This window comes from Rhinatrema bivittatum, chromosome 18 (genome assembly GCF_901001135.1).
Source record: "Rhinatrema bivittatum chromosome 18, aRhiBiv1.1, whole genome shotgun sequence".
In the NCBI taxonomy this organism is placed as follows: domain Eukaryota; kingdom Metazoa; phylum Chordata; class Amphibia; order Gymnophiona; family Rhinatrematidae; genus Rhinatrema; species Rhinatrema bivittatum.
Genome location: NC_042632.1, coordinates 21351983 through 21379777, shown reverse-complemented (window position 1 = coordinate 21379777; position 27795 = coordinate 21351983).

Below are 27795 nucleotides of genomic sequence, written 5' to 3'. Positions count from 1 at the left end.
GGAAGTTACTACCCCAAATCAAATAAGCCTGATACTTCACTTTCAATGCATATCCAGCATAGCTCTCTGCTTCAACGGCAGGGGAGATAGTCTGATACTTCAAGCATATCCAGCATAGCTCTCTGCTTCAACGGCAGGGGAGATAGTCTGATACTTCAAGCATATCCAGCATAGCTCTCTGCTTCAACGGCAGGGGAGATAGTCTGATACTTCAAGCATATCCAGCATAGATCTCTGCTTCAACGGCAGGGGAGAAAGACTGATACTTCACTTTCAGTGCATAGCCAACATAACTCTCTGCTTCAACGGCAGGGGAGAAAGTCTGATACTTCAAGCATATCCAGCATAGCTCTCTGCTTCAACGGCAGGGGAGAAAGTCTTCAAGCATATCCAGCATAGCTCTCTGCTTCAACGGCAGGGGAGAAAGACTGAAACTTCACTTTCAATGCATATCCAGCATAGCTCTCTGCTTCAATGGCAGGGGAGATAGTCTGATACTTCAAGCATATCCAGCATAGCTCTCTGCTTCAACGGCAGGGGAGATAGTCTGATACTTCAAGCATATCCAGCATAGCTCTCTGCTTCAACGGCAGGGGAGATAGTCTGATACTTAAGCATAACCAGCATAGCTCTCTGCTTCAACGGCAGGGGAGAAAGTCTGATACTTCAAGCATATCCAGCATAGCTCTCTGCTTCAACGGCAGGGGAGAAAGTCTTCAAGCATATCCAGCAGAGCTTTCTGCTTCAACGGCAGGGGGAATGAAGAAAAGTGGATCTATATACAGACAACCAACAAGGATTGAATTACATAGTCTGGGTAAACAAATAAGCATGGGTGTAGCCTGCTTATTGTGGTGGTTACTACCCCTAACTAATTAAGCTAGATATTTCATTTAGATGCAGCTCCAACACTGCTCTCTACATTAATGGTGGGGGTGGAAGGGTAATAGAACCAAAAGGTTACTAAGAGCCAAGAGAAACAGATAAGTATGAAAAAAAAAGTGTGAAACTTGCTGGGCAGACTGGATGGGCCGTTTGGTCTTCTTCTGCCATCATTTCTATGTTTCTATGTTAGGACTGGATACTGAGCCAGGGCAGGATTGAAGACAAGGGTTGTGCAGAATGGGCCAAGGCACTGGCAGTAAAGAGAATGGATACCAGGGTCAGGACTAGGCCAGACAAGGAAAAGACTAGACAAGGACAGGATTGGAACAAGGCAGAACAGAATAAGGAACACAGAAACCTGAAGGCAGCAGTTCAGAAGGCGTGTAGGCCACTAAGCATAAAGCCCTGAGGCCTGTAAGGGAGATACTGGGAGGTCTGCATGCCACAGGCAAGGCAGAGTTAGAAAGCCCAGAAGCCACAGGAATAGGCAAGACAGAGCTGGAAGGCCCTGAGATCACAGAGCAATACAAGGTAGAACAGGACCAAGCAGGGAACTGAGTAGACTCAATGACAAGGCATTAGATATTCCAAGAAGCAGGGCTAAATAGGCCAAGTCCTGCTGAGTCATGAGCCCATGGAGACTATGGTTGAAACAAGATGAGAAGGAGCTCCATAGGGACCTCTGATGGCAGGGAGGCTGCATAGCAGGCTGGATCCTAACAGTAGACAGGAGATTCATTAGATAAAGTAGAATCTGGTCATTAGGTAATTTAAAGGCAATACAGAGGGCTTTGAATTGAGCCCGCAGGAGGACTGGATGCCAGTGCAGTTTCAGGAGAATCAGATGAATATGGTCTCTGTAGCTGAAGTTGGGTAATATCTAGGCTCCAGTGTTGAGCACTGACTGTTGACGTTTTAAATTTTTTTATAGGATACCTGCATAGTCTAATCAAGATACAACAAATGCATATACCAGAGTGAGTAAGTCAAGGCTTCCCAAATTGTGGGATCAGGATCCCAAATGGGATTAAAAAACCTTTATTTGGGGTCACAAGTGCCTCATATGTCAGCAGTCTTCAGGTGCCAGCAGCATCATTAATGTGGAAGACAGCATGGGGCTTGTGAGCCAGCACAAATATACAGGCCCCGTAGTATCACTGCCCTTGCATGAATTTCCATGGTAACAGGAAGCCCTACATGAGGAGGTCCAACATTGACTTTTATTACTAATGCTGCTGCCACTTGCAAATCACCACTGGGCTTGGAACCAGCCATGATGGGAGAGGAGGGATGAGTGTGTATTACCCAGTGGAGATAGCCACTGCCTTTCTCTTCTTACCCACCACTGAACCTATCCAAAAGAAAAATGTTAACCCTGTCATCATCCTGTGCTCTCTCCTAACAGTTGTCTCCCATCTATGGCCCAGCACCCAAAGGGAAATATGCTGTTGACTCTGGCCCGGGGATGTCTGGAGCAGGGACTATTTGAAGGGAGAGATGAAATGTAGTAGGATTTGAGGGTTGTATAAGGTGGAGAGGGATTGATTGTGAAGGGTGAGAGAGGGTGGAATGACAGAAGATCAACTGGGAGTAAGATGAATTAGAGGGGGTTAGAGAGAATCAGCTGGGGGGGATGTAAGATGAGAGGAGGTAAGACTGAGAGATGAAAGAGGGGATGGGGTGAGAGGAGGGAGATGGCAGAGGATCAATTGAGGATTATAATAAGGAATTGGAGAGAAGAGAGGATCAGCTGGAGATGGAAAAATGGCTGGAGGGGATGAGAGAGATGGGATGGGCCGGGGAGGTGAAAAGAATAATGGTTGACAGAAGGGAGTGTGAGAAGGAAAGATTTTTGGAGAGGGACCGTACCCATTGTAATTTGTTTTATTAGTCCTTTAAGTGCATGGGAATTTTCAAATGCTAAAATGGGGGTCACATACTTAGCCATGTATGTGCTTTAGTTATAGGTGGAAGAAAGTCCTTGCAAATGTGATAATTTGAGATTCCATGTTCAGTTTGGTATTAAAAGGTCAATATTCAAAGGTATTTAGCCAGATAATTTGTAATTTATCTAGCTAAATGCTAACTTTAGAATATCTCCAGTATTTACCCAACTAGAATCTAGCCAGAGAAGTCATTATCTTCCTAAGATTTAGTCAGGAAAGGTAGAGGAATTTCAGGGGCATTCCAGTGTGGAGCTGAGATAACCAAATAATATATTCAGCTAACTACAATATTTGTAGTTAGCCAAAAAGCTTATTCAGCTATGGTTAGATGTGACCAGGAGGAGGCGTAAACTTATCCATGAATATGTTGCCAGATAAGTTTAACTTCACTGTTGATATTCAAAGGATATTTTTATTTAGCTGAAGTGTGAGGAAAAAAAAGTTTGTGAGTGGAGCTCACATCCTGATCCTCTACCCCCTACCTGAGTGAAAATAATGCCAGCTCTGCCAGCCTATTGCCTTGCCTGCCCACCCCCAGTTTCCCATAATATAGTAAAGTTTTATAGGCCTATAGGTATAAAATTCCCTACCCCCTCCCTCTGCCCCATAAAAGTGTAAATATAAATGAAAATTGTCTGCATGAGGGTACCCTCTACCGAGCCCTGTCAAGCTCCCCATTGGCACACCCTTAAACCTCTCACACAGACCAGCTCATAATTAGCTTCTAGATCCTGACACATCCAGCACTGATAGAAAGCAATGCTGGTTGCATAATTGTTGTACAAATATTGATGTGACAGCAACACTGGTAGCTCAGACAAACAGCATTGTTGTCAGAGTAAGGCTGGATACACTGGGACCAGGGTGATAGGTCCAAGCTTCTGGTTGGCATGAAAGATTGGAGAGAGAAGCTGTTAGGGTGTAAAGGTTAGGGTAGGCTTAATGGAGTAGGGGGAGGGAGAGGGTGTCCTTATGTGGGCAACTTTGGCTCACCCTATATTTGAAAATGTGGAGACGAGGGAAAGGGCAGGGATTCTATTCAGACCTATAGGCCCACAAATTTCCCTATATTTTGAGGGGATCAGAGTGAGTGAGACCTACATTATTTTCAGTCAGGTGGGGGTGAGGATGGTTCCTCTCGGACTGAGCAGGATTACTATTGCAATAACATATCATCAACTGGGTACAACTAACCCATCTCAAGACAGTCTAAACTCAGTTCACATTCCATATTAGTGGATGAACAATCTAACACTTGGTGAATTCTGCTTCACAGTGATAGAAAGAGCTGACATCAAAGCATCCAAAAGCTGTGTTGCTGTGAATGCTTGGCCACCGCAAACTAATTATCCCCTATAGTAAGCGAGCTGTAGTATGAGGGGTCATGGATGAGGGTGAAAGAGGTAATATAAGGAACTATTTCTTTACAGAAAGGGTAGTGAATGCATGGACAGCTTCTCTGGAGGTGGTGGAGATGAAGACACTATCTAAATTAAAAAAAAAAAACCATAGGATAAACTCAGAAGATCTCTGAAGGAGAAGGAGGGATTGAAAAGTTGAAAACATCCAGCATAGCTCTCTGCTTCAACGGCAGGGGAGAAAGTCTGATACTTCACTTTCAACGCGTATCCAACACAGCTCTCTGCTTCTACAGCAGGGGAGGAAGTCTGATACTTCACACATATCCAACATAGCTCTCTGCTTCTACGGCAGGGGAGAAAGTCTGATACTTCATTTTCAACACGCATCCAGCATAACTCTCTGCTTCAACGGCAGGGGGAACATTGAAAGGTGGATCTATATACAGACAATAACCAACAAGGACTGAGTTACATAGTCTGGGTAAACAAAGGCATGGGTGTAGCTTGCTTATTGAGGCAGTTACTACCCCTAACTATGGTAGATATTCACTTGGATGCAGTTCCAACACTGCTCTCTACATTAATGGTACGGGTGGAAGGAAAATATGTATTTATTTATTTATTTATGTATTTATTTAGCACTTTTATATACCGATATTCTTGTAACAAGTTACAAATCACTTCGGTTTAGAAAAGGTTACTAAGAGCCAAGAGTAACAGAAGTATGAGAGAAATTAAAAAAAAAAAAAAGTGCATAGCTTGCTGGGCAGACTGGATGGGCCGTTTGGCCTTCTTCTGCCGTCATTTCTATGTTTCTATATGTTTCTATAATAGTTGGTCATATACGTTTTTTGCCCTTCTGCTCTATGTGAGGTTAGATAAATCCAAAATTTTTAAAACATTTGCCTCACCAGCCAGATTGTGAATTCACACTGTATCTGCCTCCTTCCTATCCTGTGCAGCCAGGAATAGGAAAAACAACTATAATAGCTCCTTCCTATTCAAATGATAACCAAAGTGCCCACACCAATCTCTCATCCAACCTGTACTTGAGCAGGCTGGAGTATACCACTGCAGCCACCACATAGGGGTGCTGAAGCAAGTGGTTTTCTCAACTCCTGCACTTCTCCATCCCATGCCTTTGACTAGGACCAACTAGAGACCCCATGGGGTCGTCACTATTTTTAATGAACAGGTAAAGCATTGTTTCACATTTTAGTGCTACAGTATATTAGTTTTTGACCTCAGAGAGCTGTGTAGTTTCATTTCTTTCTTCAAAGAATCAATACTTGTCATTTGCTATGGGTCATCCAGTGTAGGTGACGAGGACTTTTGATAAACCCATATATCCCTGGTCCTGCCACATCAAATAAAATGAACCTTGTAAACATACTGTTATGCTCTTCCTGAAGGAATAGCCAAAAGAATTCCCCAGTGCCCTCAAAAAATGTTGGTCTGTATGAGATCAGTAGTTCACGAGGTTAACAGCTAGTATGCCATCATGTCTGACAGAAGTCAGAGCGAATGCAGCACTAGCTCTGATTAATACTTGCCACAAGCTGACCTTCTGCACATACAATTTTATCTGGAGTCAGATAGCAAAGTGAATCACACAATGCACCTTCTTCCCCTACAGAAATCCATGCAAGCTACATGTGCAAAACATAGTTCTGCAGTGTCCTTGGATTCTTCTAGGTTTAGAATGCCAAAAAGACCAGTAGATCTATATTTCATGTGTAAACATCTTTGCCATATTGTAGAGAAATGAAAATGATTTCTCCTGATAGTTACACAGTGTCCTGCAGTCAGTATACAAATACTTTTCCAGCAAATGTATTACTGTATATATGTTAGATTTGATTGACTGAGATAACATTCCTAAGTGCAACACTTCTGAATTTAGATAACATTACATTAACGTTTTCTTCTTTTGCTGTTATGTGAGTTGTTTAAGCCCTGCTTTTATATCAGTGCTACAGTATTTCTAAACAGGACATTTGCAATCTACTCCGGCATCTCTATATGCTTCCCATTTTCTGATCTGCCTTGTGTCTGCCAGTTCAGTCCGTAGCCTTTCATGAGCAGTGCCTGCTAGTTGTGCTAAATGGGATGGTGGATGTGTAAAAAGGTCAATGCTTTCTCTTTTTGCAATGGAAGCTGAACTCATCTGGATCCAAAAATTATGCATATGTTTTTCTACAAAATTGTTTTCCATGAGTAGCAAGTTTGTAGGTGGAGTTTGATGCCAATGCTTATAAGATGTGATTATAATTATACTGGCTTCTATCGATTCACTTCATAGCAGCAACAGGTGTGAATAGGATAACTATTAAAGTATATGAATGCACCAAAAATGGTATGAAAAGATTAAAGGCTACTGTGAACCTAAGATACATATTATACATATTAAGTTAACAAAAAGATACGTGAGAAAGGGCATGTAACCTTGGCAATTTTTATAGCGCTGTATTATATGAGAGCAAATATGATGGGATAGGTGGCGATGTCCTTTCGTGGATTGCAAACTGGCTAAAAGACAGGAAACAGAGAGTAGGATTAAATGGGCAATTTTCTCAGTGGAAGGGAGTGGACAGTGGAGTGCCTCAGGGATCTGTATTGGGACCCTTACTTTTCAATATATTTATAAATGATCTGGAAAGAAATACGACAAGTGAGATAATCAAATTTGCAGATGACACAAAATTGTTCAGAGTAGTTAAATCACAAGCAGATTGTAATAAATTGCAGGAAGACCTTGTGAGACTGGAAAATTGAGCATCCAAATAGCAGATGAAATTTAATGTGGATAAGTGCAAGGTGATGCATATAGGGAAAAATAACCCATGCTACAATTACACAATGTTGGGGTCCATATTGGGTACTACAACCCAAGAAAGAGATCTAGGTGTCATAGTGGATAACACATTGAAATCGTCGGTACAGTGTGCTGCGGCAGTCAAAAAAGCAAACAGAATGTTGGGAATTATTAGAAAGGGAATGGTGAATAAAACGGAAAATGTCATAATGCCTCTGTATCGCTCTATGGTGAGACCGCACCTTGAATATTGTGTACAATTCTGGTCGCCGCATCTCAAAAAAGATATAATTGCGATGGAGAAGGTACAGAGAAGGGTTACCAAAATGATAAGGGGAATGGAACAACTCCCCTATGAGGAAAGACTAAAGAGGTTAGGACTTTTCAGCTTGGAGAAGAGACGACTGAGGGGGGATATGATAGAGGTGTTTAAAATCATGAGAGGTCTAGAACGGGTAGATGTGAATCGGTTATTTACTCTTTCGGGCAATCTGGGAAACTACAGACCGGTTAGCCTGACTTCAGTGCCAGGAAAAATAGTGTAAAGTGTTCTAAACATCAAAATCACAGAACATATAGAAAGACATGGTTTAATGGAACAAAGTCAGCATGGCTTTACCCAGGGCAAGTCTTGCCTCACAAATCTGCTTCACTTTTTTGAATGAGTTAATAAACATGTGGATAAAGGTGAACTGGTAGATATAGTATACTTGGATTTTCAGAAGGCGTTTGACAAAGTTCCTCATGAGAGGCTTCTAGGAAAAGTAAAAAGTCATGGGATAGGTGGTGATGTCCTTTCATGGATTGCAAACTGGCTAAAAGACAGGAAACAGAGAGTAGGATTAAATGGACAATTTTCTAGGTGGAAGGGAGTGGACAGTGGAGTGCCTCAGGGATCTGTATTGGGACCCTTACTTTTCAATATGGGGCGGATTTTAAAAGGCGCGCGAATAGCCTACTTTTGTTTGCGCTCCAGGCGCAAACAAAAGTACGCTGGATTTTAGTAGATACGCGCGGTGCCGCGCGTATCTGCTAAAAACCTGGATCGGCGCGCGCAAGGCTATCGATTTTGTATAGCCGGTGCGCGCCGAGCCGCGCAGCCTACCCCCGTTCCCTCCAAGGCCGCTCCGAAATCGGAGCGGCCTCGGAGGGAACTTTCCTTTGCCCTCCCCTCACCTTCCCCTCCCTTCCCCTACCTAACCCACCCACCCGGCCCTGTCTAAAACCCCCCCTTACCTTTGTCGGGGGATTTACGCCTCCCGGAGGGAGGCGTAAATCCCCGCGCGCGAGCGGGCCTCCTGCGTGCCGGGCCGCGACCTGGGGGCGGGTACGGAGGGCGCGGCCACGCCCCCGGACCGTCCCGGGCCGTAGCCACGCCCCCATACCCGCCCCCAAAACGCTGCCGACACGCCCCCGAAACGCCGCGACGACCGGGCCCGCCCCCGACACGCCCCCCTCGGAGAACCCCGGGACTTACGCGAGTCCCGGGGCTCTGCGCGCGCCGGGAGGCCTATGTAAAATAGGCTTCCCGGCGCGCAGGGCCCTGCTCGCGTAAATCCGCCCGGTTTTGGGCGGATTTACGCGAGCAGGGCTCTGAAAATCCGCCCCACAATTTATAAATGATCTGGAAAGAAATACGACGAGTGAGATAATCAAATCTGCAGATGACACAAAATTGTTCAGAGTAGTTAAATCACAAGCAGATTGTGATAAATTGGGCATCCAAATGGCAGATGAAATTTAATGTGGATAAGTGCAAGGTGATGCACATAGGGAAAAATAACCCATGCTATAATTACACAATGTTTGGTTCCATATTAGGTGCTACAACCCAAGAAAGAGATCTAGGAGTCATAGTGGATAACACATTGAAATCGTCAGTTCAGTGTGCTGCGGCAGTCAAAAAAGCAAACAGAATGTTGGGAATTATTAGAAAGGGAATTGTGAATAAAACGGAAAATGTCATAATGCCTCTGTATCGTTCCATGGTGAGACCGCACCTTGAATACTGTGTACAATTCTGGTCACCGCATCTCAAAAAAGATATAATTGCGATGGAGAAGGTACAGGGAAGGGCTACCAAAATGATAAGGGGAATGGAACAGCTCCCCTATGAGGAAAGACTAAAGAGGTTAGGACTATTCAGCTTGGAGAAGAGACGACTGAGGGGGGATATGATAGAGGTGTTTAAAATCATGAGAGGTCTAGAACGGGTAGATGTGAATCAGTTATTTACTCTTTCGGATAGTAGAAAGACTAGGGGGCTCTCCATGAAGTTAGCATGGGGCACATTTAAAACTAATCAGAGAAAGTTCTTTTTTACTCAATGCACAATTAAACTCTGGAATTTGTTGCCAGAGGATGTGGTTAGTGCAGTTAGTATAGCTGTGTTTAAAAAAGGATTGGATAAGTTCTTGGAGGAGAAGTCCATTACCTGCTATCAAGTTCTCTTAGGGGTAGATTTTAAAAGAAGCGCGATCAGCCTACTTTTGCTTGCGCATCAGACTCAAGCAAAAGTACGCTGGATTTTAGTAGATACGCGCGGAGCCGCGCGTATCCACTAAAATCCTGGATCAGCGCGCGCAAGGCTATCGATTTTGTATAGCCTGCGCGCGCCGAGCCGCGCTGCCTCCCCCCGTTCCCTCCAAGGCCGCTCCGAAATCGGAGCGGCCTCGGAGGGAACTTTCCTTTGCCCTCCCCTCACCTTACCCTCCCTTCCCCTACCTAACCCACCCACCCGGCCCTGTCTACACCCCCCCCTTACCTTTGTCGGGGGATTTACGCCTCCCGGAGGGAGACGTAAATCCCCGCGCGCCAGCGGGCCTGCTGCACGCCGGGCCGCGACCTGGGGGCGGGTACGGAGGGCGCGGCCACGCCCCCGGACCGCCCCGGGCCGTAGCCACGCCCCCGTACCCGCCCCCAAAACGCTGCCGACACGCCCCCGAAACGCCGCGACGACCGGGCCCGCCCCCCGACACGCCCCCGACACGCCCCCCTCCGAAAACCCCGGGACGTACGCGAGTCCCGGGGTCTGCGCGCGCCGGTAGGCCTATGTAAAATAGGCTTACCGGCGCGCAGGGCCCTGCTCGCATAAATCCGCCCGGATTTACGCGAGCAGGGTTCTTAAAATCCGCCCCTTAGAGAATAGCCACTGCCATTAGCAATGGTTACATGGAATAGACTTAGTTTTTGGGTACTTGCCAGGTTCTTATGGCCTGGATTGGCCACTGTTGGAAACAGGATGCTGGGCTTGATGGACCCTTGGTCTGACCCAGTATGGCATTTTCTTATGTTCTTATGTTCTGTTTTAAATTTCTCACGTGCTATGTGACTAAAGATATGTGCGTTGCTTTTAGCCACATACTGCAGAATTGCTCCCATGGATATGGTTAGATTGGGGGAGCCAATAACCCATGGAATTTTCAATTTTCAAACTTCTGCAGATTGTTTTGCTTTAGAAAAGTACTCACATCTCTGTGGGTACAGTTTTTCCCACATTGAGTTTTGCTTTGATTACTGATTACTGATGCATATGGGTAAAAGCTAGCTATGGTGTTTTCCCCAATGCAAGAAGTTTAATTATTGCCACGTCTTTATGTGACGTGTGTATTCTCAGATATTCCACGGTGTGCACCACTTCTTCAAAGCTGTGTAAGGAGGCGAATGCCCTTAATAAAAATCTGAGACTGCCCTTGGCATATTTTGCTGAAGACAAGGGATATGATTTGAAATCTGTTTGTTAGCAGGGAAGGCCTAACATGTTATTGGTCTGTACCCCCTATGCCACCTGTAAGTTAACTTTTCAGGGGTTTATTCACCCATTTAGAGGCTAACAAAGAGTTGAGGCAAAGAGCTATTCAAATGTATGAGACAAGCAAAGAAATCTAAGATGTAGTCTAAGACTTCATTTTTCAAACGGTATTAACCATAGGTCTCCTACTATTGGCATATAATTCAAGATGTAATTATATTATTGCATATTACAAAAAAACTAGAGCCAATTTTGCATTTTCACAGTCACATTCATGTTTAGCACAAGGAAATGTATAAGAATTGACTAATTTCATTTCCGTAACATGACTTTTGTGAAAATTTGTTGCCCAGTGAGCTATTGGCATACAGTTCAAGATGTAATTATATTATTGCATATTACAAAAAACTAGAGCCAATTTTGCATTTTCACAGTCACATTCATGTTTAGCACATGGAAATGTATAAGAATTGACTAATTTCATTTCCATAACATGACTTTTGTGAAAATGTGTTGCCCAGTGTGTTCATACCAATCACAACCTTGTCTTATTTATTTAAATATTCTTTGATGCATCTTGACTCTATATGTTACGATAGTGATAAAGCCAGTAACAAATCACTCATAGAAAAAGCATTGTTAGAATTAAAAACAATTCAAAACACAACTGCTTAGCAAAGCACAAAGCCTGAAGAGGTGGCATGGAGGGTCAGCATGTATGAAACACTGCAAAATAGCTTTTCTATATATATTTCTTATATCATTGAATGCCACCTATTCTGCCTATTAGCATAAAATATTGACCCTGCCACTGCAAAAAAACCAGACTCTTCCTTTGCACAAATTATTTAACATTTGATCTCTGCACTGCTTTCTTTACTTTACTTTATTTTATTTTGACATCTACATAGCACTCTAAATTTGTATAATGTACAACAAAAAGGTATGCTGAAACCCTTCTCTAAAGAGTTTATAATCAAAGGGGCCAATGTTCTAAAATATGAGCTCTTACATAAAAACATGAGCATTAGTGATGTGCATTCATTTGAAACAAATGGGTAAAGCACAATGAATGATTCATATATTCGATTAATCCCCCCCCCCCCCAAATGAATGGTGGGGATCCATGAATGAAACAAATAATCTTCATTTCATTTGTTTATGTTTCCCATTCATTTCAAAGGCCAACTTAAGTCTTTAGTTGTGTATTTCTGAGAAAAAAACAAACAAACTGGTAACGATAGCAGCCGGCTCATCTATGTGATCTCACTGCCTTGTCAGAGCCTAGTCAGAGATGAGGCAGGACAAGTTGGCAAAGAGACTAGCCAGAGGACAAATTATGGGATAACTTCTTTTTAACTAGCCTATAATAGCAATCTGCGTCAAATGACATTGATGTCCTAGTGTACATTTTTAGCATGAGCAAGAAGTTCTATAGTTTCTCTCTAGCAGTTGGTAGAGAGGGGCATATACTTAGAAGCTCTCTCAGAGCTTAAAAAAAGCAGCTTTGGCACTGTTTTTTGGCTTCTTCTAATCTTGTCCTTACCGCAGTGCTCTCAAGCTTACTTTGCAGGAAAGATAAGCAGAGTACTGCAGCTGATCTTGATGTTTCTCTGTACTGGGGGAGGATCAGGATGGGAGACAATGTAGAGAGAGTTATATTTGTGTGTGTGATATCAGTTCTGCACTAGTGCACACAGCACAGAACACATACACTGCAGATGTGTTTTTGTGTGTGTGAGACAAACAGTTCTCCATACAGTAAGTGGTGCTGTGAGTGAGGATACAGTGAGAGTATCTCTAAATACATTTATTTGTAATATTCAACCCCAGGAGGTAGTGCACTTGGAGAAATTCTATCATGTTAAGAAAAGGGAGAGGAGATGATGTTTGCAGGGATAGAGGAAGTGGTACAGAGGAAGCCCAGATTAGTAGTAGTGATTTTAAAAAGCCTTTTTTGGCAACAGAGTGGCAGGAGTAGAAGGTAGTTCAATGCCAAAGAAACTGAAATTTGGAAAGCATATACTACCACTACCTGTAATTCTCCCTCTTTGTTTGGGAGGGAAAAGGCAGGAGAGCCATCCAAGGCAGACAGGAGCAAGGCAGAGCCATGGACTGGGACAGCAGAAGTACAACAGACTCACTCATCTGCATGATTATTTACATTGGTTACTGTTTCTGAGGCAATGGTTGGAGGCAGTATTTTTAACAACTAATTTTGAGGAAGAATCTTGTTTGTGATTCCATGAATCAGAAGTTGACACAGGGTATAACTAAAGCAGGTAGCAAAAGATACCTTCAGCCCACCCCAGAGGAAGAGAGTCCACCACAAATTTCTGTGACAGGCTATCTCATGGATCCCATTGAGGAAATGGTGGACATAGATATGCTAGCATATTAGGCACACAAGTCCACAATCTGGCTAGACCTAGACAAGATGGCTCAGTGATATATTTCTTGTCTATCAACCAGTGTGCCCAGTGAACATGTCTTCTCAATGGCAAGGGGCATTGTAAGCTCTCATCTCTTAAGAATGGCGCCAGAGGATGGAAGAGCTGGCCTTTTTGAAAATCAAGCTGCCTTTGCTTGGGTTTAGAGAATTTCTATATAAATGGAGATATGACTGAAAGCACCTTAAAGATCTTGCTGCGGCTCTGTCTACCAGCCATGTCCCATATATACCCCCTAAGGGTACATCTGCCACATGCCTACATTCCAGGCCCCAAATGTACCATCTTAGGGGATCTTGCTGCGTCTGCATTGCTTACCTGTCCTGCCCCAGATTTACCGCTTCAGGGGTCTTACAACTATTGCTCTTCTTACCTGCAGTGCCCCGACCAAATCTCCTTAGAGATTGTTATGCTGCCACTCTGCCTAAATGCATTGCCCCTTGTACATCACCTTATGGATTTTAGTGCCATATGCCTACCTGCCATGCCCCAGATTTATCACCTTCAAGGTCTTCTGCTACTGCTCTGCCTACCTGCCTTGCCCATTATGAGTCACTTTAGAAGTATTGCTGTCTCCATTTTGCCTATCTGCCATTTGCCTTTAGTACCACCTTAGGGATCTTACTGCCACATGTCTACCTGCCATGCCTCTGATATTCTACCTTAGGGGTTCTTGCTACCACTAGGCCTACCTGTCTTGGCCCTGATATACCACCTTGGGGGTCATGCTATTAATATGCCTACCTGCTATGCCTATGCTGTAGCAGCATGAAAGTTTTGGTGCTTCCATGTTGTTTTTCTGTTTGGATTTCAGCATAGTTCTCCCACCCTGTTTCTTTGTTGGTTATTTTATGGTCTTTCATCCCCAGAAATAAAAAAGTGAAAAAAGAAAAATAATAATTCAAGCTTCTTATCCCACCCCATCTCTTTTCTGGTTCTCTACTTACTATTTTTTTTTTTTTTTTTACATCTCTAGGATGCCACCCTAGTTTTCCCACCTTCTTCATTCTTCACTATACTGGTGTTTTTTTGTCCTCAAAGAACTATTAGTCAGAAGAAATAAATGCAGGCACAACAGCTCCCCTATGAGGAAAGACTAAAGAGGTTAGGACTTTTCAGCTTGGAGAAGAGACGACTGAGGGGGGATATGATAGAGATGTTTAAAATCATGAGAGGTCTAGAACGGGTAGATGTGAATCGGTTATTTACTCTTTTGGATAGTAGAAGGACTAGGGGGCACTCCATGAAGTTAGCATGGGGCACATTTAAAACTAATCGGAGAAAGTTCTTTTTTACTCAACGCACAATTAAACTCTGGAATTTGTTGCCAGAGAATGTGGTTCGTGCAGTTAGTATAGCTGTGTTTAAAAAAGGATTGGATAAGTTCTTGGAGGAGAAGTCCATTACCTGCTATTAAGTTCACTTAGAGAATAGCCACTGCCATTAGCAATGGTAACATGGAATAGACTTAGTTTTTGGGTACTTGCCAGGTTCTTATGGCCTGGATTGGCCACTGTTGGAAACAGGATGCTGGGCTTGATGGACCCTTGGTCTGACCCAGTATGGCATTTTCTTATGTTCTTATGTTCTTATGTTCTTATATCTATAAAATCTGCAGGTCATCACCCTGCCCTTTTCACTGGTTTTTTAAATTTAAAAGTTGGTTCTCTTCCATCCCTCCCTCCCCTCCCCCACAACATGTGCAAAACCCCCACCTTCAGTTCATGCTCCCAGAGCAGCTGTGGTCGGCACAGTGCTGGAAGCATAAACTGAGGGATAGCTGGTGCTTCCAGCATTTCTCCAGTCGAGCTGCGCTGGAAGCACCAGGTGTAGGTAGGAGTACACATCACTCCCAATGGGGGATTTCATGGTCCAGGGGGTGGGCAGCCAAGGTTTAGAGAGGGTATGGGGGTGGGAGAGTAGGAGAGATCCTACATTTAAGTACAAATAAATTAAAAAAACAACAACCGGGAAGGTGGGTAGTGAGGGAATCAACAATGGCCCCAGATGTAGCAAATCTGTCGATTTTGAAGAAAAAAAAAATATTATTTGTCAACTAGGTTTGGTTCCATTAGTATGAGGGAAAGGTATATCAGTGATATATTTCTCATTTGGGAGACATTGAAGGAACAACTTCCACAATATTTTATGCAGATTAATTCTTTGGATGTGAATTTTAAATTCTCAATTGAGTCAAGTCAATCAGCGATATCTTTTTTTAGACATATATATATTTACAAACAAAGCACTAGGTTGCACACCTCTACTTTTCATAAACCTATTGACCACAACAGTCTGTTTCATTTTGAAAGTTTCTATCGTAGGTGTTTGTGGTTAAGCTTACCCATTAATCAGTTTCTCAGACTGAGGCGCTTATGTTCGGATTTACGGGATTTTAAAACTCAGGCGCAGTCCTTAGCGGATAGATTTTTAAATAGAGGGAAACAAAGGGCCTTGTTAAAGTTATTTGGCAAACTTTAAGATCACTGAGTATATTCAGTGGCAAGGCTGTGCCACTGAATATAAGCCAAATTAACCAGATAAGCTTATCCTGCTATCTTAGATCCTGATTTACTAAGCATTCATTTCCCATAGACAGAGAATGGGAGAAAGCTATAATAAATATGTCCCTTAGGCTAGCGGATAGCAGCTAAATATTAGGCCCTAGATTATTTAAGATCATCTTAAAGTTCTAAATAAATCCTTGACATTTTCTAAGATAGCAACGAAAGCCCTTGCAAGACTTACATTTACAAAAGATATCTGTGTTTTAACAATGAAGCATCTCACTAATTATTCTCCTTAATTATTCTGCTAGAAATGTAGGAGCGCAAGATCATGATTTTAAAACAAGTATGCTTTTAATGCTTAAACAAACATCATGTCACTGCAACTCCTATAGCATGTAGGAGAGCAAAAAGGGGACTGCAATATTTCTCATGATATATGATCTCATCTCTACGGTTTTTCTACTTTTCATCCCTCAATTCTAAGTCATATAACACTTTTCTCAGCTTTTCCACATTCTTGGCCCTACAGACACTTCTTGAATCTCTCCATAATAATTGTCAATCCTGAACACTGCTTTTTTGAATTCCATAAGCACTAAAAGTTGAACTTCAGTCACAAAAGCTCCCATCAATTATCGCTTACATCAAATCTTGTAAAAGGGGCAGTGATAGCATCAGCACTGAGTGATTAACTGCTAACTGGCAGGCTCCCTGGGGTTTACAGGAAATTTTTATCATAATGAGAAAAGGACCTCGTCAAGCACAGAAAATGCTGAGCAATGGAGCCGGATACATTCAGTAATAAGGACTAAAATAAATTTGGAATAACTTTTAAGAAGGCTACAAAATGTGAAATTTGTTAATATAAACTCATGTGTATATGTGTTATTGGATTAATATTGGATTAATTTGATTTCCCTCCCTTGGTATCCTGAATCTCTGTGTGTAGGTTTCAATAGTGTGAACATAAGACTTGCCATACTGGGTCAAACCAAGGTCTATCAAACCCAGTATCCTCTTTCAAACAATGTTCAATTCAGGTCATAAGTTCCTGGCTGGATCCCAGAGGGTAGGGGGATTCCAAGCTGCATATCCCAGGGATAAGCAGTGAATTTCTGCATCTTTATAATGGTTAATGTATTTTTTCTCCAGGAGCTTGTCCAAATCGTTTTTAAACACAGCTACACTAATAACTTTCACCACATCCTCTGGCAACAAACTCCAGAGCTTAATTATGCATTGTGTAAAAAATTATTTTCTCTTATTAGTTTAAGTTTATCACCTAGTCATTGTGTGTCCCCTAGTTTTTGTACTTTTTGAAAGAGTAAGCAACTGATTAACGTTTACTCGTTCCATTCCACTCATTATTTTATAGACCTCTATCATATCTCCCCTCAGCCGTCTCTTCTCCATGATGAAGAGACCAAACCTCTTTAGCCTTTCCTCATGGGGACTCATTCCATCCCCTTTATCATTTTGTTTGCCCATCTCTGTACCTTTTCTAACTCTGCTACATCTTTTTTGAGATGTGGTGATCAGAACTGCATACAATACTCAAGATGAGGTTGCACCATGGAGTGATACAGACGCATTATAATATTCTCTGTTTTATTCTCCTTTCCTTTTCTGATAATTCCTAGCATTCTGTTTGCTTTTTTGTCTGCTGCTGCACACTAAACAAAATATTTCAATGTATTATAATGATGACACTTAGATCTTTTTCCTGTATGGTGGTGACTCCTAATGTGGAACCTTCATTGTGTAGCTATAATTTGGATTACTCTTACCTAAGAATGTGAGGCACTGTTTGCTTTTCACTTTCTCTAGGGGGTGAAAATGAGGCGCTCTATTGGTGTAGCCACTCATGACATTTTCCTTATATTCTTTCCTTTGTTTTAATTCTTGTCCTTGTGGGTGGGGGGGCGAGGGAGAGAGGTGGGAAACAATTTCATCTCTTTGAATAATGCTAAGACTTAAATGGACTTTTTCATTTTCTTGATTCTTGTCCACATGACGAGACCGAAAAATGTTGTAGAAATGGAATGCCTGGTTACATTGTTGGGGAAGAGCAGCCCTTAGCTCCTTTAAAATCTATTCCTTTTTTATAAGTTAAATCATATAATGCTACTAAACTCTCAATTGTTTGCTTAAAGTCTAGTTTGTGTTGCGATCCTGGTTGCGGCTCCCGTGACCGGGATCTTACCTCCGCTGCTGACGCCGAACTCCAGCCGGCCTCCCTGGTGACATTCCAGGCCTGTACAGGCCTTTCCCCACTGCGGCGTCTCCACAAGGGAGACGCCTTCAAGCTCTCTGGCCTGGCCGCGCCCACAAAGTATGCGCGTGCGTGGAGGCAGGTCTTAAAGCTGCAGGCGTGGGAAACCTTGGCCAGCCCCCAAAGTGACGTCAGACGCCGGCAGGGTATTTAAACCCTGTCCCTGCTCCAGAGGATCGCCTTGCAACGAGGTTCATTCCCTATGAGTAGCTAGTTGCTGTTCTGTTCCTGCTTCAAATTGATCCTGCCTTCGTTCCTGCTCCAGCCTTGATCCAGCTTCCATTCCTGATCTAGCTTCTGTTCCTGATCCAGCTTTCATTCCTGATCCAGCCTCTGCTCCTGCTCCAGTTCTCCGTTCCAGTTCCAGACCTGCCTCACCCTTGGATTGACTCCTTGGCTCCTGACTCCAGTTCATCTGTTGGTGTTCCTTGTTTGCCACCTGCCCAGTACTTGGATCATCTTCATGCTGCTGACCTGTCATCCTGGGAGACCCCACCTAAGTCTCAGCGGTCCAGGTCCTCACGGGCTCCTCCCAGGGGGACCTCGAGCTTCCAGGGTGAAGCTCCTGCTTGGTCTCCCAGCTCCGTGCCGCCTCCTGGCCTTTCCATCTCTGCGGAGTCCACCACACATTCTATCACCCCTCCGCATGGCCTGCCCAAGGGTCCACTACCCTGGCGGACCAAAGAATTGGCCTCCGGAAGCACGCCAGGTATTTATGGTCCTGAAAGAAGCATTTTTGGAAGACACCTGCCTACATCACCGGGATCCTCTAAGACCATTCATCGTGGAGGTAGATGCCTCTGATCTCTCTGTGGGCGCAGTTCTCAGCCAGACCTCTAGGAGCAGGAGGTTAATCCCTTGTTCTTACTTCTCCCGAAAATTCTCGGATGCAGAAAGAAACTATGAGATCGGTGACAAAGAACTATTGGCCATCAAACTGGCATTCGAGGAATGGCGGCAGTAGTTGGAGGGTGCCCAACATCCTGTTATAGTATACACGGATCTTAAGAATCTGGAGTTCCTGTGTCGGGCCCAGTGCCTAAACCCCAGACAGGCCCGCTGGTCTTTGTTTTTCAGTCACTTCAATTTCTCCCTGCATTACTGACCAGCAACAAAGAATGTACGAGTGGATGCACTGTCTCGCATAACCGAGCCAGAGGAGAAGAACAGTTCTTCCCAATGCATCCTAGACCCAGCAAGAGTCTCTATAGCCAGCATTACGGTCTCAGCACAAGGCAAAATGGTTGTACCCTGCCGACACAGAAGGAAAGTATTGTCATGGGCTCATGACTCTCTCACTGCCGAGCACTCCGGTAGAGCTTGAACTCTGAATCTCTTGACACAATTCTACTGGTGGCCTCACATGAGGCAGGATGTCAACCTCTATGTCAGTTCCTTTCCCACCTGTGCCAAACAGAAACCACTAGCAGGTCATCCGTGGAGGTTACTTCAACCTCTACCCTTCCCATGGAAACCTGGACCCATCTTGCCATGGACTTTATAGTGGACTTACCCCTGTCAGAAGGAAAGACCGTAATCTGGGTAACTGTGGACCAGTTTTCTAAGATGGCCCACTTTGTTGCTCTGCCCAAATTGCCTTCGGCTCCAGAACTGGCTCAACTCTTCTTACAACACATCTTCCGAGCACATGGCCGGCTGTCACATATCGTTTCTGATAGAGGCTCACAATTCACTGCAAGATATTGGAGGGCCCTATGCAAGAAGTTTGGGATTCAGTTAGATCTCACCATGGCATTCCACCCACAGAGCAACGGACAGGCAGAATGCACCAACCGTTCCCTGAAAACCTTTTACTAACCTTCGCCAATAAAACTCAGGATAACTAGGCGACCTTGCTACCATGGGCTGAGTTCTCTTATAATAACCATACTCGTGGTACCACGGGGCAATCCCCCTTTCTACAGGTAAATGGGAAACAACCTCAGATACCTTTACCACTGCCAGTAACAGTTACTTCTCCAGTCACCCAAATGACAGCACAACGGCTTCACAAACTCTGGAACATGATCCAGAGGAAACTTCAACATTCCGCAACATCAGCAAAGCGGTTTGCTGACCACCATCGTCGGCCAGCTCCGGTCTTCCTACCGGGAGACAAGGTTTGGCTAAGCACCAAGAACATTCACCTATGCTTACCTTCCAGATGTTTGGCACCCAAGTACTTCGGACCATTCAGGATAGCGGAGAGAGTGGGCGCGGTAGCTTACCGACTTCGGTTACCCTCTATACTAAGAATACATAATGTATTCCATGTCACTCTTCTCAAACCAGTAATACTCTCCAAGTTCCATCGGGACATACCTGAATCCTCGGAGACACCCTCCACCACGGACATGATCTATCAGGTTTGTAAAGTACTGGATGTTCGTTTTTCTCATCGTAGATGGGAGTATCTTCTCTCCTGGGAGGGATGTGGTCCTGAAGACAAGATCTGGGAACCTGCCCGCAACATCCTGGATAAATCGCTTCTTCTAGAGTTCCACCAAGACCACCTTGGGAAATCTGGTTCTCCGGGGAGGGGGGCGTAAGGGGTGGGGGTACTGTTGCGATCCCGGTCGCGGCGCCCACAACCGGGCTCTTACCTCCGCTGCCGACCCCGAATTCCAGCCGGCCTCCCTGGTGATGTTCCAGGCCTGTACAGGCCTTTCCCCGCTATGGCGTCTCCATGAGGGAGACACCATCGAGCTCTCCGGCCTGGCCCCACCCACGAAGTACGCCCACGTGCGAAGAGGCAGCTCTTAAAGCTGCAGGCGTGGGAAACCTTGGCCAGCCCCTAGAGTGACGTCAGATGCCATCAGGGTATTTAAACCCTGTCCCTGCTCCAGAAGATCGCCTTGCAAAAGGTTCACTCCCTGTGAGTAGCTAGTTGCTGTTGCGTTCCTGCTTCAACTTGATCCTGCCTTCGTTCCTGCTCCAGCCTTGATCCAGCTTCCATTCCTGATCCAACTTCTGTTCCTGATCCTGCTTCCGCTCCTGCTCCAGTTCTCCATTCCAGTTCCAGCCTTGCCTCACCCTCGGATTGACTCCTTGGCTCCTGATTCCAGTTCGTCTGTTGGTGTTCCTTGTTTGCCACCTGCCCAGTACTTGGATCATCTTCTCACTGCTGACCTGTCATCCCGGGAGACCCCACCTAAGTCCCAGCGGTCCGGGTCCTCATGGGCTCCTCCCGGGGGGACCTCGGGCTTTCAGGGCGAAGCTCCTGCTTGGTCTCCCAGCTCCGTGCCACCTCCCGGCCTTTCCATCTCTGCGGAGTCCACCTCACGTTCTATCACCCCTCTGCACAGCCGGTCCAAGGGTCCACTACCCCGGTCATAACAGTTTGTCTAGGAAACGTATGTATACTCATTAGCTAAAATGAAGATTCTTTCCTTCTCAGACATCCAGAAGTAAGGGCCCAGACACTAAGTGATTGGTAGAATCAAGAATAGCTCCAGGCAGTTGTTCCCCTGGTGGTCATTCTTGGAAATGCACCTTTTGCATTTTTCAGGAGATGGTAGAAAGGTGCAGTAATTTGAATGTTAACAGGGAGAAAGGGAGCTGTGCCTTGTAGGTATCCAGTGCATGCTGATGAAACAATCCTATATAAATAGGATGATCATATAACTGCTTGTCAAGGGAGTCTAAGCTAAGTCAGTCTTGAGTTTACCCCTTTTCATGCATGGGTATTTAATTTTGTTTTATTTATTGAATTTCCAAGGAATAACCCGATTATATCTACATGTATACAACAAGATAAAACAAGACTGACTCAACTTACCTCCTCTGACATATGGGGTTATTCTAAATATAAACCTGGGAGGAAATGCTGATGAAGCCACCAAGGGGAAGAAGATAAGCCTTTTCAGGCTTGTCAGTGTTGGCTTTTTGGTTCGGCCTTTGTTATCAGCCCGCCATGGGAAATTTTGTTTTCCTGTGGTTCGGGACAATTATATTTCGGCTGCCCACCGAAAAAAAACCTGAAACCCGCCCCAACCCTTCAAATTTAATTAATTTCAATCCCCCCAAAACTTGCCTAAATTCCCTGGTGGACCAGCGGGGGTCCCAGAAGTAATCTCCCACTCTCGGGCTGTTGGCTGCCAGTAATCAAAATGGTGCCGATGGCCCTTTGCCCTTACCATGTGATAGGGGCTATCGGTGCCATTGGCCAGTCTCTGTCACATGGTAGGAACAATGGACGGCCGGTAAAGACTAAAACTGTGAAGGATTTGAAAGGGGCCTGGGATAAACACTGTGGATCCCTAAAAGGCTAGAGGTTGGGAATAAATAAAAAAGCTAAATCTAAGAGAAACATGGGGGTAACCTGCACAGAGCAGCAGTTACTACTCTTAAGAGAAACATGGGGATAACCTACATGGAGCGGCAGTTACTACCTTGGGAAGCTTGCTGGGCAGACTAGATGGACCATTTTGGTCTTTTTCTGCCGTCATTACTATGTTACTGTTAAAAATGACCATTTAATCCTACCATCTGTTTTCTGTCTTTAACCAGCTTGCAATCCACAAAAGGACATCCAATGACTTTTTAGTTTTCCTAGAAGCCTCTCGTGTGACAATTTGTTGAACGCCAGATGAAAATCCAAATACACCACATCTGCCAGTTCACCTTTGTCCACATATTTATTCACCCCTTCAAAAAAATGTAGATTTATGAGGCAAGATTTTCCTTGGGTAAATCCATGTAGGCTGTGTCCAATCAAACCATTTCTATCTAAATGTTTTGTGATTTTATTCTTTATAACATTTACCATGGTTTTTCCCAGCACAGAAGACAGGCTCACTGGTCTTTAGTTTCCTGGGTTACATTGGCCATCCTCCAATCTTCAGGTACATTGGATGATTTTAATGATAGGATACAAATTAATTGAAATAGGTCTGAAATTTCATTTCTTAGTTCTTTCAGAACCCTGGGATGTATACCATCTGGTCCAGGTGATTTACTATTCTTCAGTTCAGTTATTCCAGGTTCACCGTGATTTGGTTCAGTGATCTGAATCATCACCCATGAAAACCTTCTCCGGAACTGGTATCTCTCCACCATCTTCTTCAGTGAACCCCAAAGCAAAGAAATTGTTTAATTTTTCTGCGATGGCCTTATCTTCTCTGTGCCCCTTTAACCCCTTGATCATCCAGCAGTCCAACCATATTTTATTTGTACATTTGCAAATCAAATCTTACTCAAATTCAAAGAGAATGAGCTGCAGTGGTACAGAATCAAGCAAACCAGCTAATTAACTATGAATTTAGTGACATCCTAAATGTGAAAATGCTTTTGCAGGCCAGATTTAGCAAAAATGATAATTGTACCTCAATGATTTGTAATTATCTTTTTTAGAAAATTTTGTATTGTACAATTTGTGTGCAATTTTGTGACCCGGCTTATTTTCATGTGTAATAAAGCTGCACACAAAATTGTCGATCTACATGCTAAAACATAAAACAGGAAGCTTACTGAACAAAAGAACAGAGAACATAAGTTAACCTGAATGAGTAGATATCTATTAGTCAATGGGACTGGCTGGCTCAGTGGTTTGGCAGAGATTTATAAAGCCTCCCAGTTACTGGTTTATAATTGCCTCAGACCATTAGTGACTGCCTTTCATTACCATCTGAAAGCTGATGAAAGACCAATATGAAATTAGTTGGTGGTGTCAGTTCAATTCCTAGTGGACCACATACAGTAAGATCCACTATTGCCCTTTAGCACTGATTTTGTATTTTGTTTTAAATATCAATAGCAAGACAAAAGATGTCATAGAAAAATGACAAATGTTTACACTTTTGCACTTACGAGTGGTTCCTCCAAAGCAGGGTTGCAACACATTGGCAGGTGAATATGAAAAAAAGTTTGCACTGCTACTGCTAATATTGTCCTTGTTCTAACCAGAGGACTTCAATTTCCACCTGCTGGTGTTCCAGCACGTTTCATAAGTATTAAATTCACTAGGAAAAAAAAAGTCTTAAAATAAACTAAAAAAAGGACTGCTTCTAATGATAATGGACATTTATATAGCACATTTTATCCAAAAAGGATCCCAGTCTGTTTCAAAATTTAAAAAATCTTCAGACACAAAGATATGGCGCCCTGTGGACTGGCTCTCAGTTTTGATCTCTGGATGCCAGTTTCCGTCCATGAAAGTGAGAAAGACACATTTTTATTATCATTTTCCAATCACAGGCCAGGGAGTAAAATAGCACAGGGAGATAAAGGAACATGTAATTTCACACACAATCAATGCCGAAGTAGCATCTGTGCCATCAAGTCTCTGAAGCACTCCTGACTCTAGTAGTTCACTGCTCTAACCACTACCCCATACCGGCAACACTTCATAATCTTTTGTTTAACAAATAAAAGATTTGTCGAAATCTTCTCCTGTGCTCTGCTGTAGTGCTTCTCTTAGGTAGCACAAGAGCGCATTGCATAGAAAAAGGAACAGGAATGTATGAACAATCCAGCAATCAGACCATGGGGAGATATTGTTGCATGCATTAACTGAAGCAGCTGGGAATACAAGTAAAAGAATGACACTGTCCTTTGCAATTTTTTTAAAATAACCTTTGCAGCTTTTGGTTTTGGGATATTTTATCAGCATGGTAAGACACTGCAAATTGGGTTGCTCAACACAACACTGGGATCCCGCCAGGTACTTGTGATCTGGATTGGCCACTGTTGGATACTGGACCTCATGGACCTTTGGTCTGGCCAGTATGGCAAATCTTATGTTCTTGTGAATTAGAGACTTTGTATAATATGCTACACGACATAAAGTGATCCCTGCTTCTGACTTGTGGGAGCTAGTTGTTTCAGGCTTTGCGAGTTTATGGTAGCAGACATGCAAAGTGGATGAATTAGCACAAGTCGGGAGCTTGAAAGCAGTAGCACCAATCGTCAAGGCTTTTGTGGTGAAACCTCAGTTCTTGCTAAAGTTGGCAAAAGAAAGCGTAAAGCTAAAAAAAAAAAAAATCGAGGTTTGCTTTTTCTGATCTACTACTATTGAAATTGATCATGTCATGAAATATTGTAATGTCCATTGGTATTGCAGGTTCACTTCTTGAGTAGTTGAAAGCATGAGATACATATCCAAAGACATTCTATCAAACAGAGCACAATCCTTATCTTGTTGAGTCGTATTCCTTGTGTCACTTGTTTTAAGCGATAGTGACTTACATGTATTGTAGTCAATACCAAATACCTTGGTGAACTGTATACTGTGTGCCTTGGTTTTGATTAGAAGGTTAAATTTAATCTAATTCTTTCTTGACAGGAGACTGATTTAATGCTATGAATAAGAAAATTGCTGGAACATAGACTAGCTTTAGAAGATACTGACAAGCACTGACACAAGTCAACTTGAATATAGTGGGTTTTTTTCAGGAGAGAAAGGTTGTGATGACAAGCTATGCAGCCCTATAGCAGCATTGTAAAACCTCAGTGGAATCTAATTGTTTTAGTTACTGTTTTCTATCAGAGCTAATTTATGTATTAAAGAAACGAAGCTCTTTCCACAAGCTGCACATTGCACTCTTCTATCACAACAGAAGGCTGTTTAATCAACTAAATGCTTTTTTTGTTTTATTTTGATGTAACCAGATTTGAACACAGAGTTGCCCTGACTGCAGTTCTTCAGCTTTAAAAATATTGCCTTTAGTATTTTAAAGGCAGGCTGTCAGAGCCAGTTTTATTGCTAAGTTAAAGGCTTTGATGCAAAGTCACATGACCTCTTACTGCTTCAACAAAAATGAATTGCGATTGCAAACAGCTGTCTTTTTATTCTGCACCATCGGCTTGCTTCTAGCTTTTTGGGACGTCAGGATGTACTCAAGATGTTGAGGTCCCAGATCTCGGTGGAGCAGACTGCGCCCACAATTTGTTAGGCAAAAACTTCATTATTTCACCTTATGATTTTCTTTTTTGAAGCAAAACTACGAGAGTACTAATTCTCTGATATATTAATTAGCAAAATACCAAGTAGCTTACTTTTCTCCTGAGGAAAAGAGCAAAATGCAGAATTATAGTTTGCATGGACTGTGAGTCATTTATTGATGGATGTTTGGCCATTCCAACAAATCTCAGATGTATTAGAAGACATAAAGTTAAATGCTGACTAGCCCAAGCACCCAAGACTCATTACTGCAATGTAAAGTACCATTTAAAGTGTTTTACAACCATCATGGTATGGATAGCTGTAATTGACTGTATTTTCACTTTTTTAAAATAGTGATGTCACATCAGTTCTTTTTATTGGCATTATAAGAAAAGTAGCACAAAAGAAGGCTTACTCGCCATTCCCATTTCAGCTTTCATTCATCAGCATTCAAGTTACATTTTAGTATTCATTATTTATGGAACACTGTTGGTAAAATGTACAGCGTAGTATTGTAAATAGCCTGGATACTGAAGAGCTCACAGTATAAGTGGTTATAAAATAGGCCATCAGGATGGAATACCATTGATCACTGACAATGCAAGATACACCATTAGCACTACCTTGCTGCTATAATATAGTCCTACAGAACTTTTCTTTTTGTGGGCAGGTGGCTGAAACTTGGCATTGGGAGACAGACAAGGGTTTTTTTTCCCCCCTTGCATTTAAGGCAATCAGAGCCTACCCCAGCCTTCTATACTGCTATCTTGATGAGAAATGCCTTGTAATATTATTTGAGCTTGTTTTGGCAGTTTTGTAACCTGCTTGCCATTTACAGCATTTATTAGAGATGTGAATCGTGTCCTCGATCGTCTTAACGATCGATTTCGGCTGGGAGGGGGAGGGAATCGTATTGTTGCCGTTTGGGTGTGTAAAGTATCGTGAAAATCGTTAAAATCGTGAGCCGGCACACTAAAACCCCCTAAAACCCACCCCCGACCCTTTAAATTAAATCCCCCACCCTCCCGAACCCCCCCCCAAATGCCTTAAATTACCTGGGGGTCCAGCGGCACACTAAAACACGGCACACTAAAACCCCCTAAAACCCACCCCAACCCTTTAAATTAAATCCCCCACCCAAATGCCTTAAATTACCTGGGGGTCCGTAGCGGCGGCCCGTAGCTTAAATTACCTCCGTAGCCTTAAATTACCTCCGTAGCGGCGGTCCGTAGCTAAATCGGGGGAAGGGGGAGAGCAGGAAAACCGGCACACCAAATCGTGTAGTCTTCAGCCGGCGCCATTTTGCAAAATGGCCGCCGCAAAATGGCGGCGGCCATAGACCAAAACGATTCGACGCAGGAGGTCGTTCCGGACCCCCGCTGGACTTTTGGCAAGTCTTGTGGGGGTCAGGAGGCCCCCCCAAGCTGGCCAAAAGTTCCTGGGGGTCCAGCGGGGGTCCGGGAGCGATTTCCTGCCGTGAATCGTTTTCCGTACGGAAAATGGCGCCGGCAGGAGATCGACTGTAGGAGGTCGTTCAGCGGGGGTCCAGAACCCTCGCTGAACGACCTCCTGCAGTCGATCTCCTGCCGGCACCATTTTCCGTACGGAAAACGATTCACGGCAGGAAATCGCTCCCGGACCCCCGCTGGACCCCCAGGAACTTTTGGCCAGCTTGGGGGGGCCTCCTGACCCCCACAAGACTTGCCAAAAGTCCAGCGGGGGTCCGGAACGACCTCCTGCGTCAAATCGTTTTGGTCTATGGCCGCCGCCATTTTGCGGCGGCCATTTTGCAAAATGGCGCCGGCTGAAGACTACACGATTTGGTGTGCCGGTTTTCCTGCTCTCCCCCTTCCCCCGATTTAGCTACGGACCGCCGCTACGGAGGTAATTTAAGGCTACGGAGGTAATTTAAGCTACGGACCG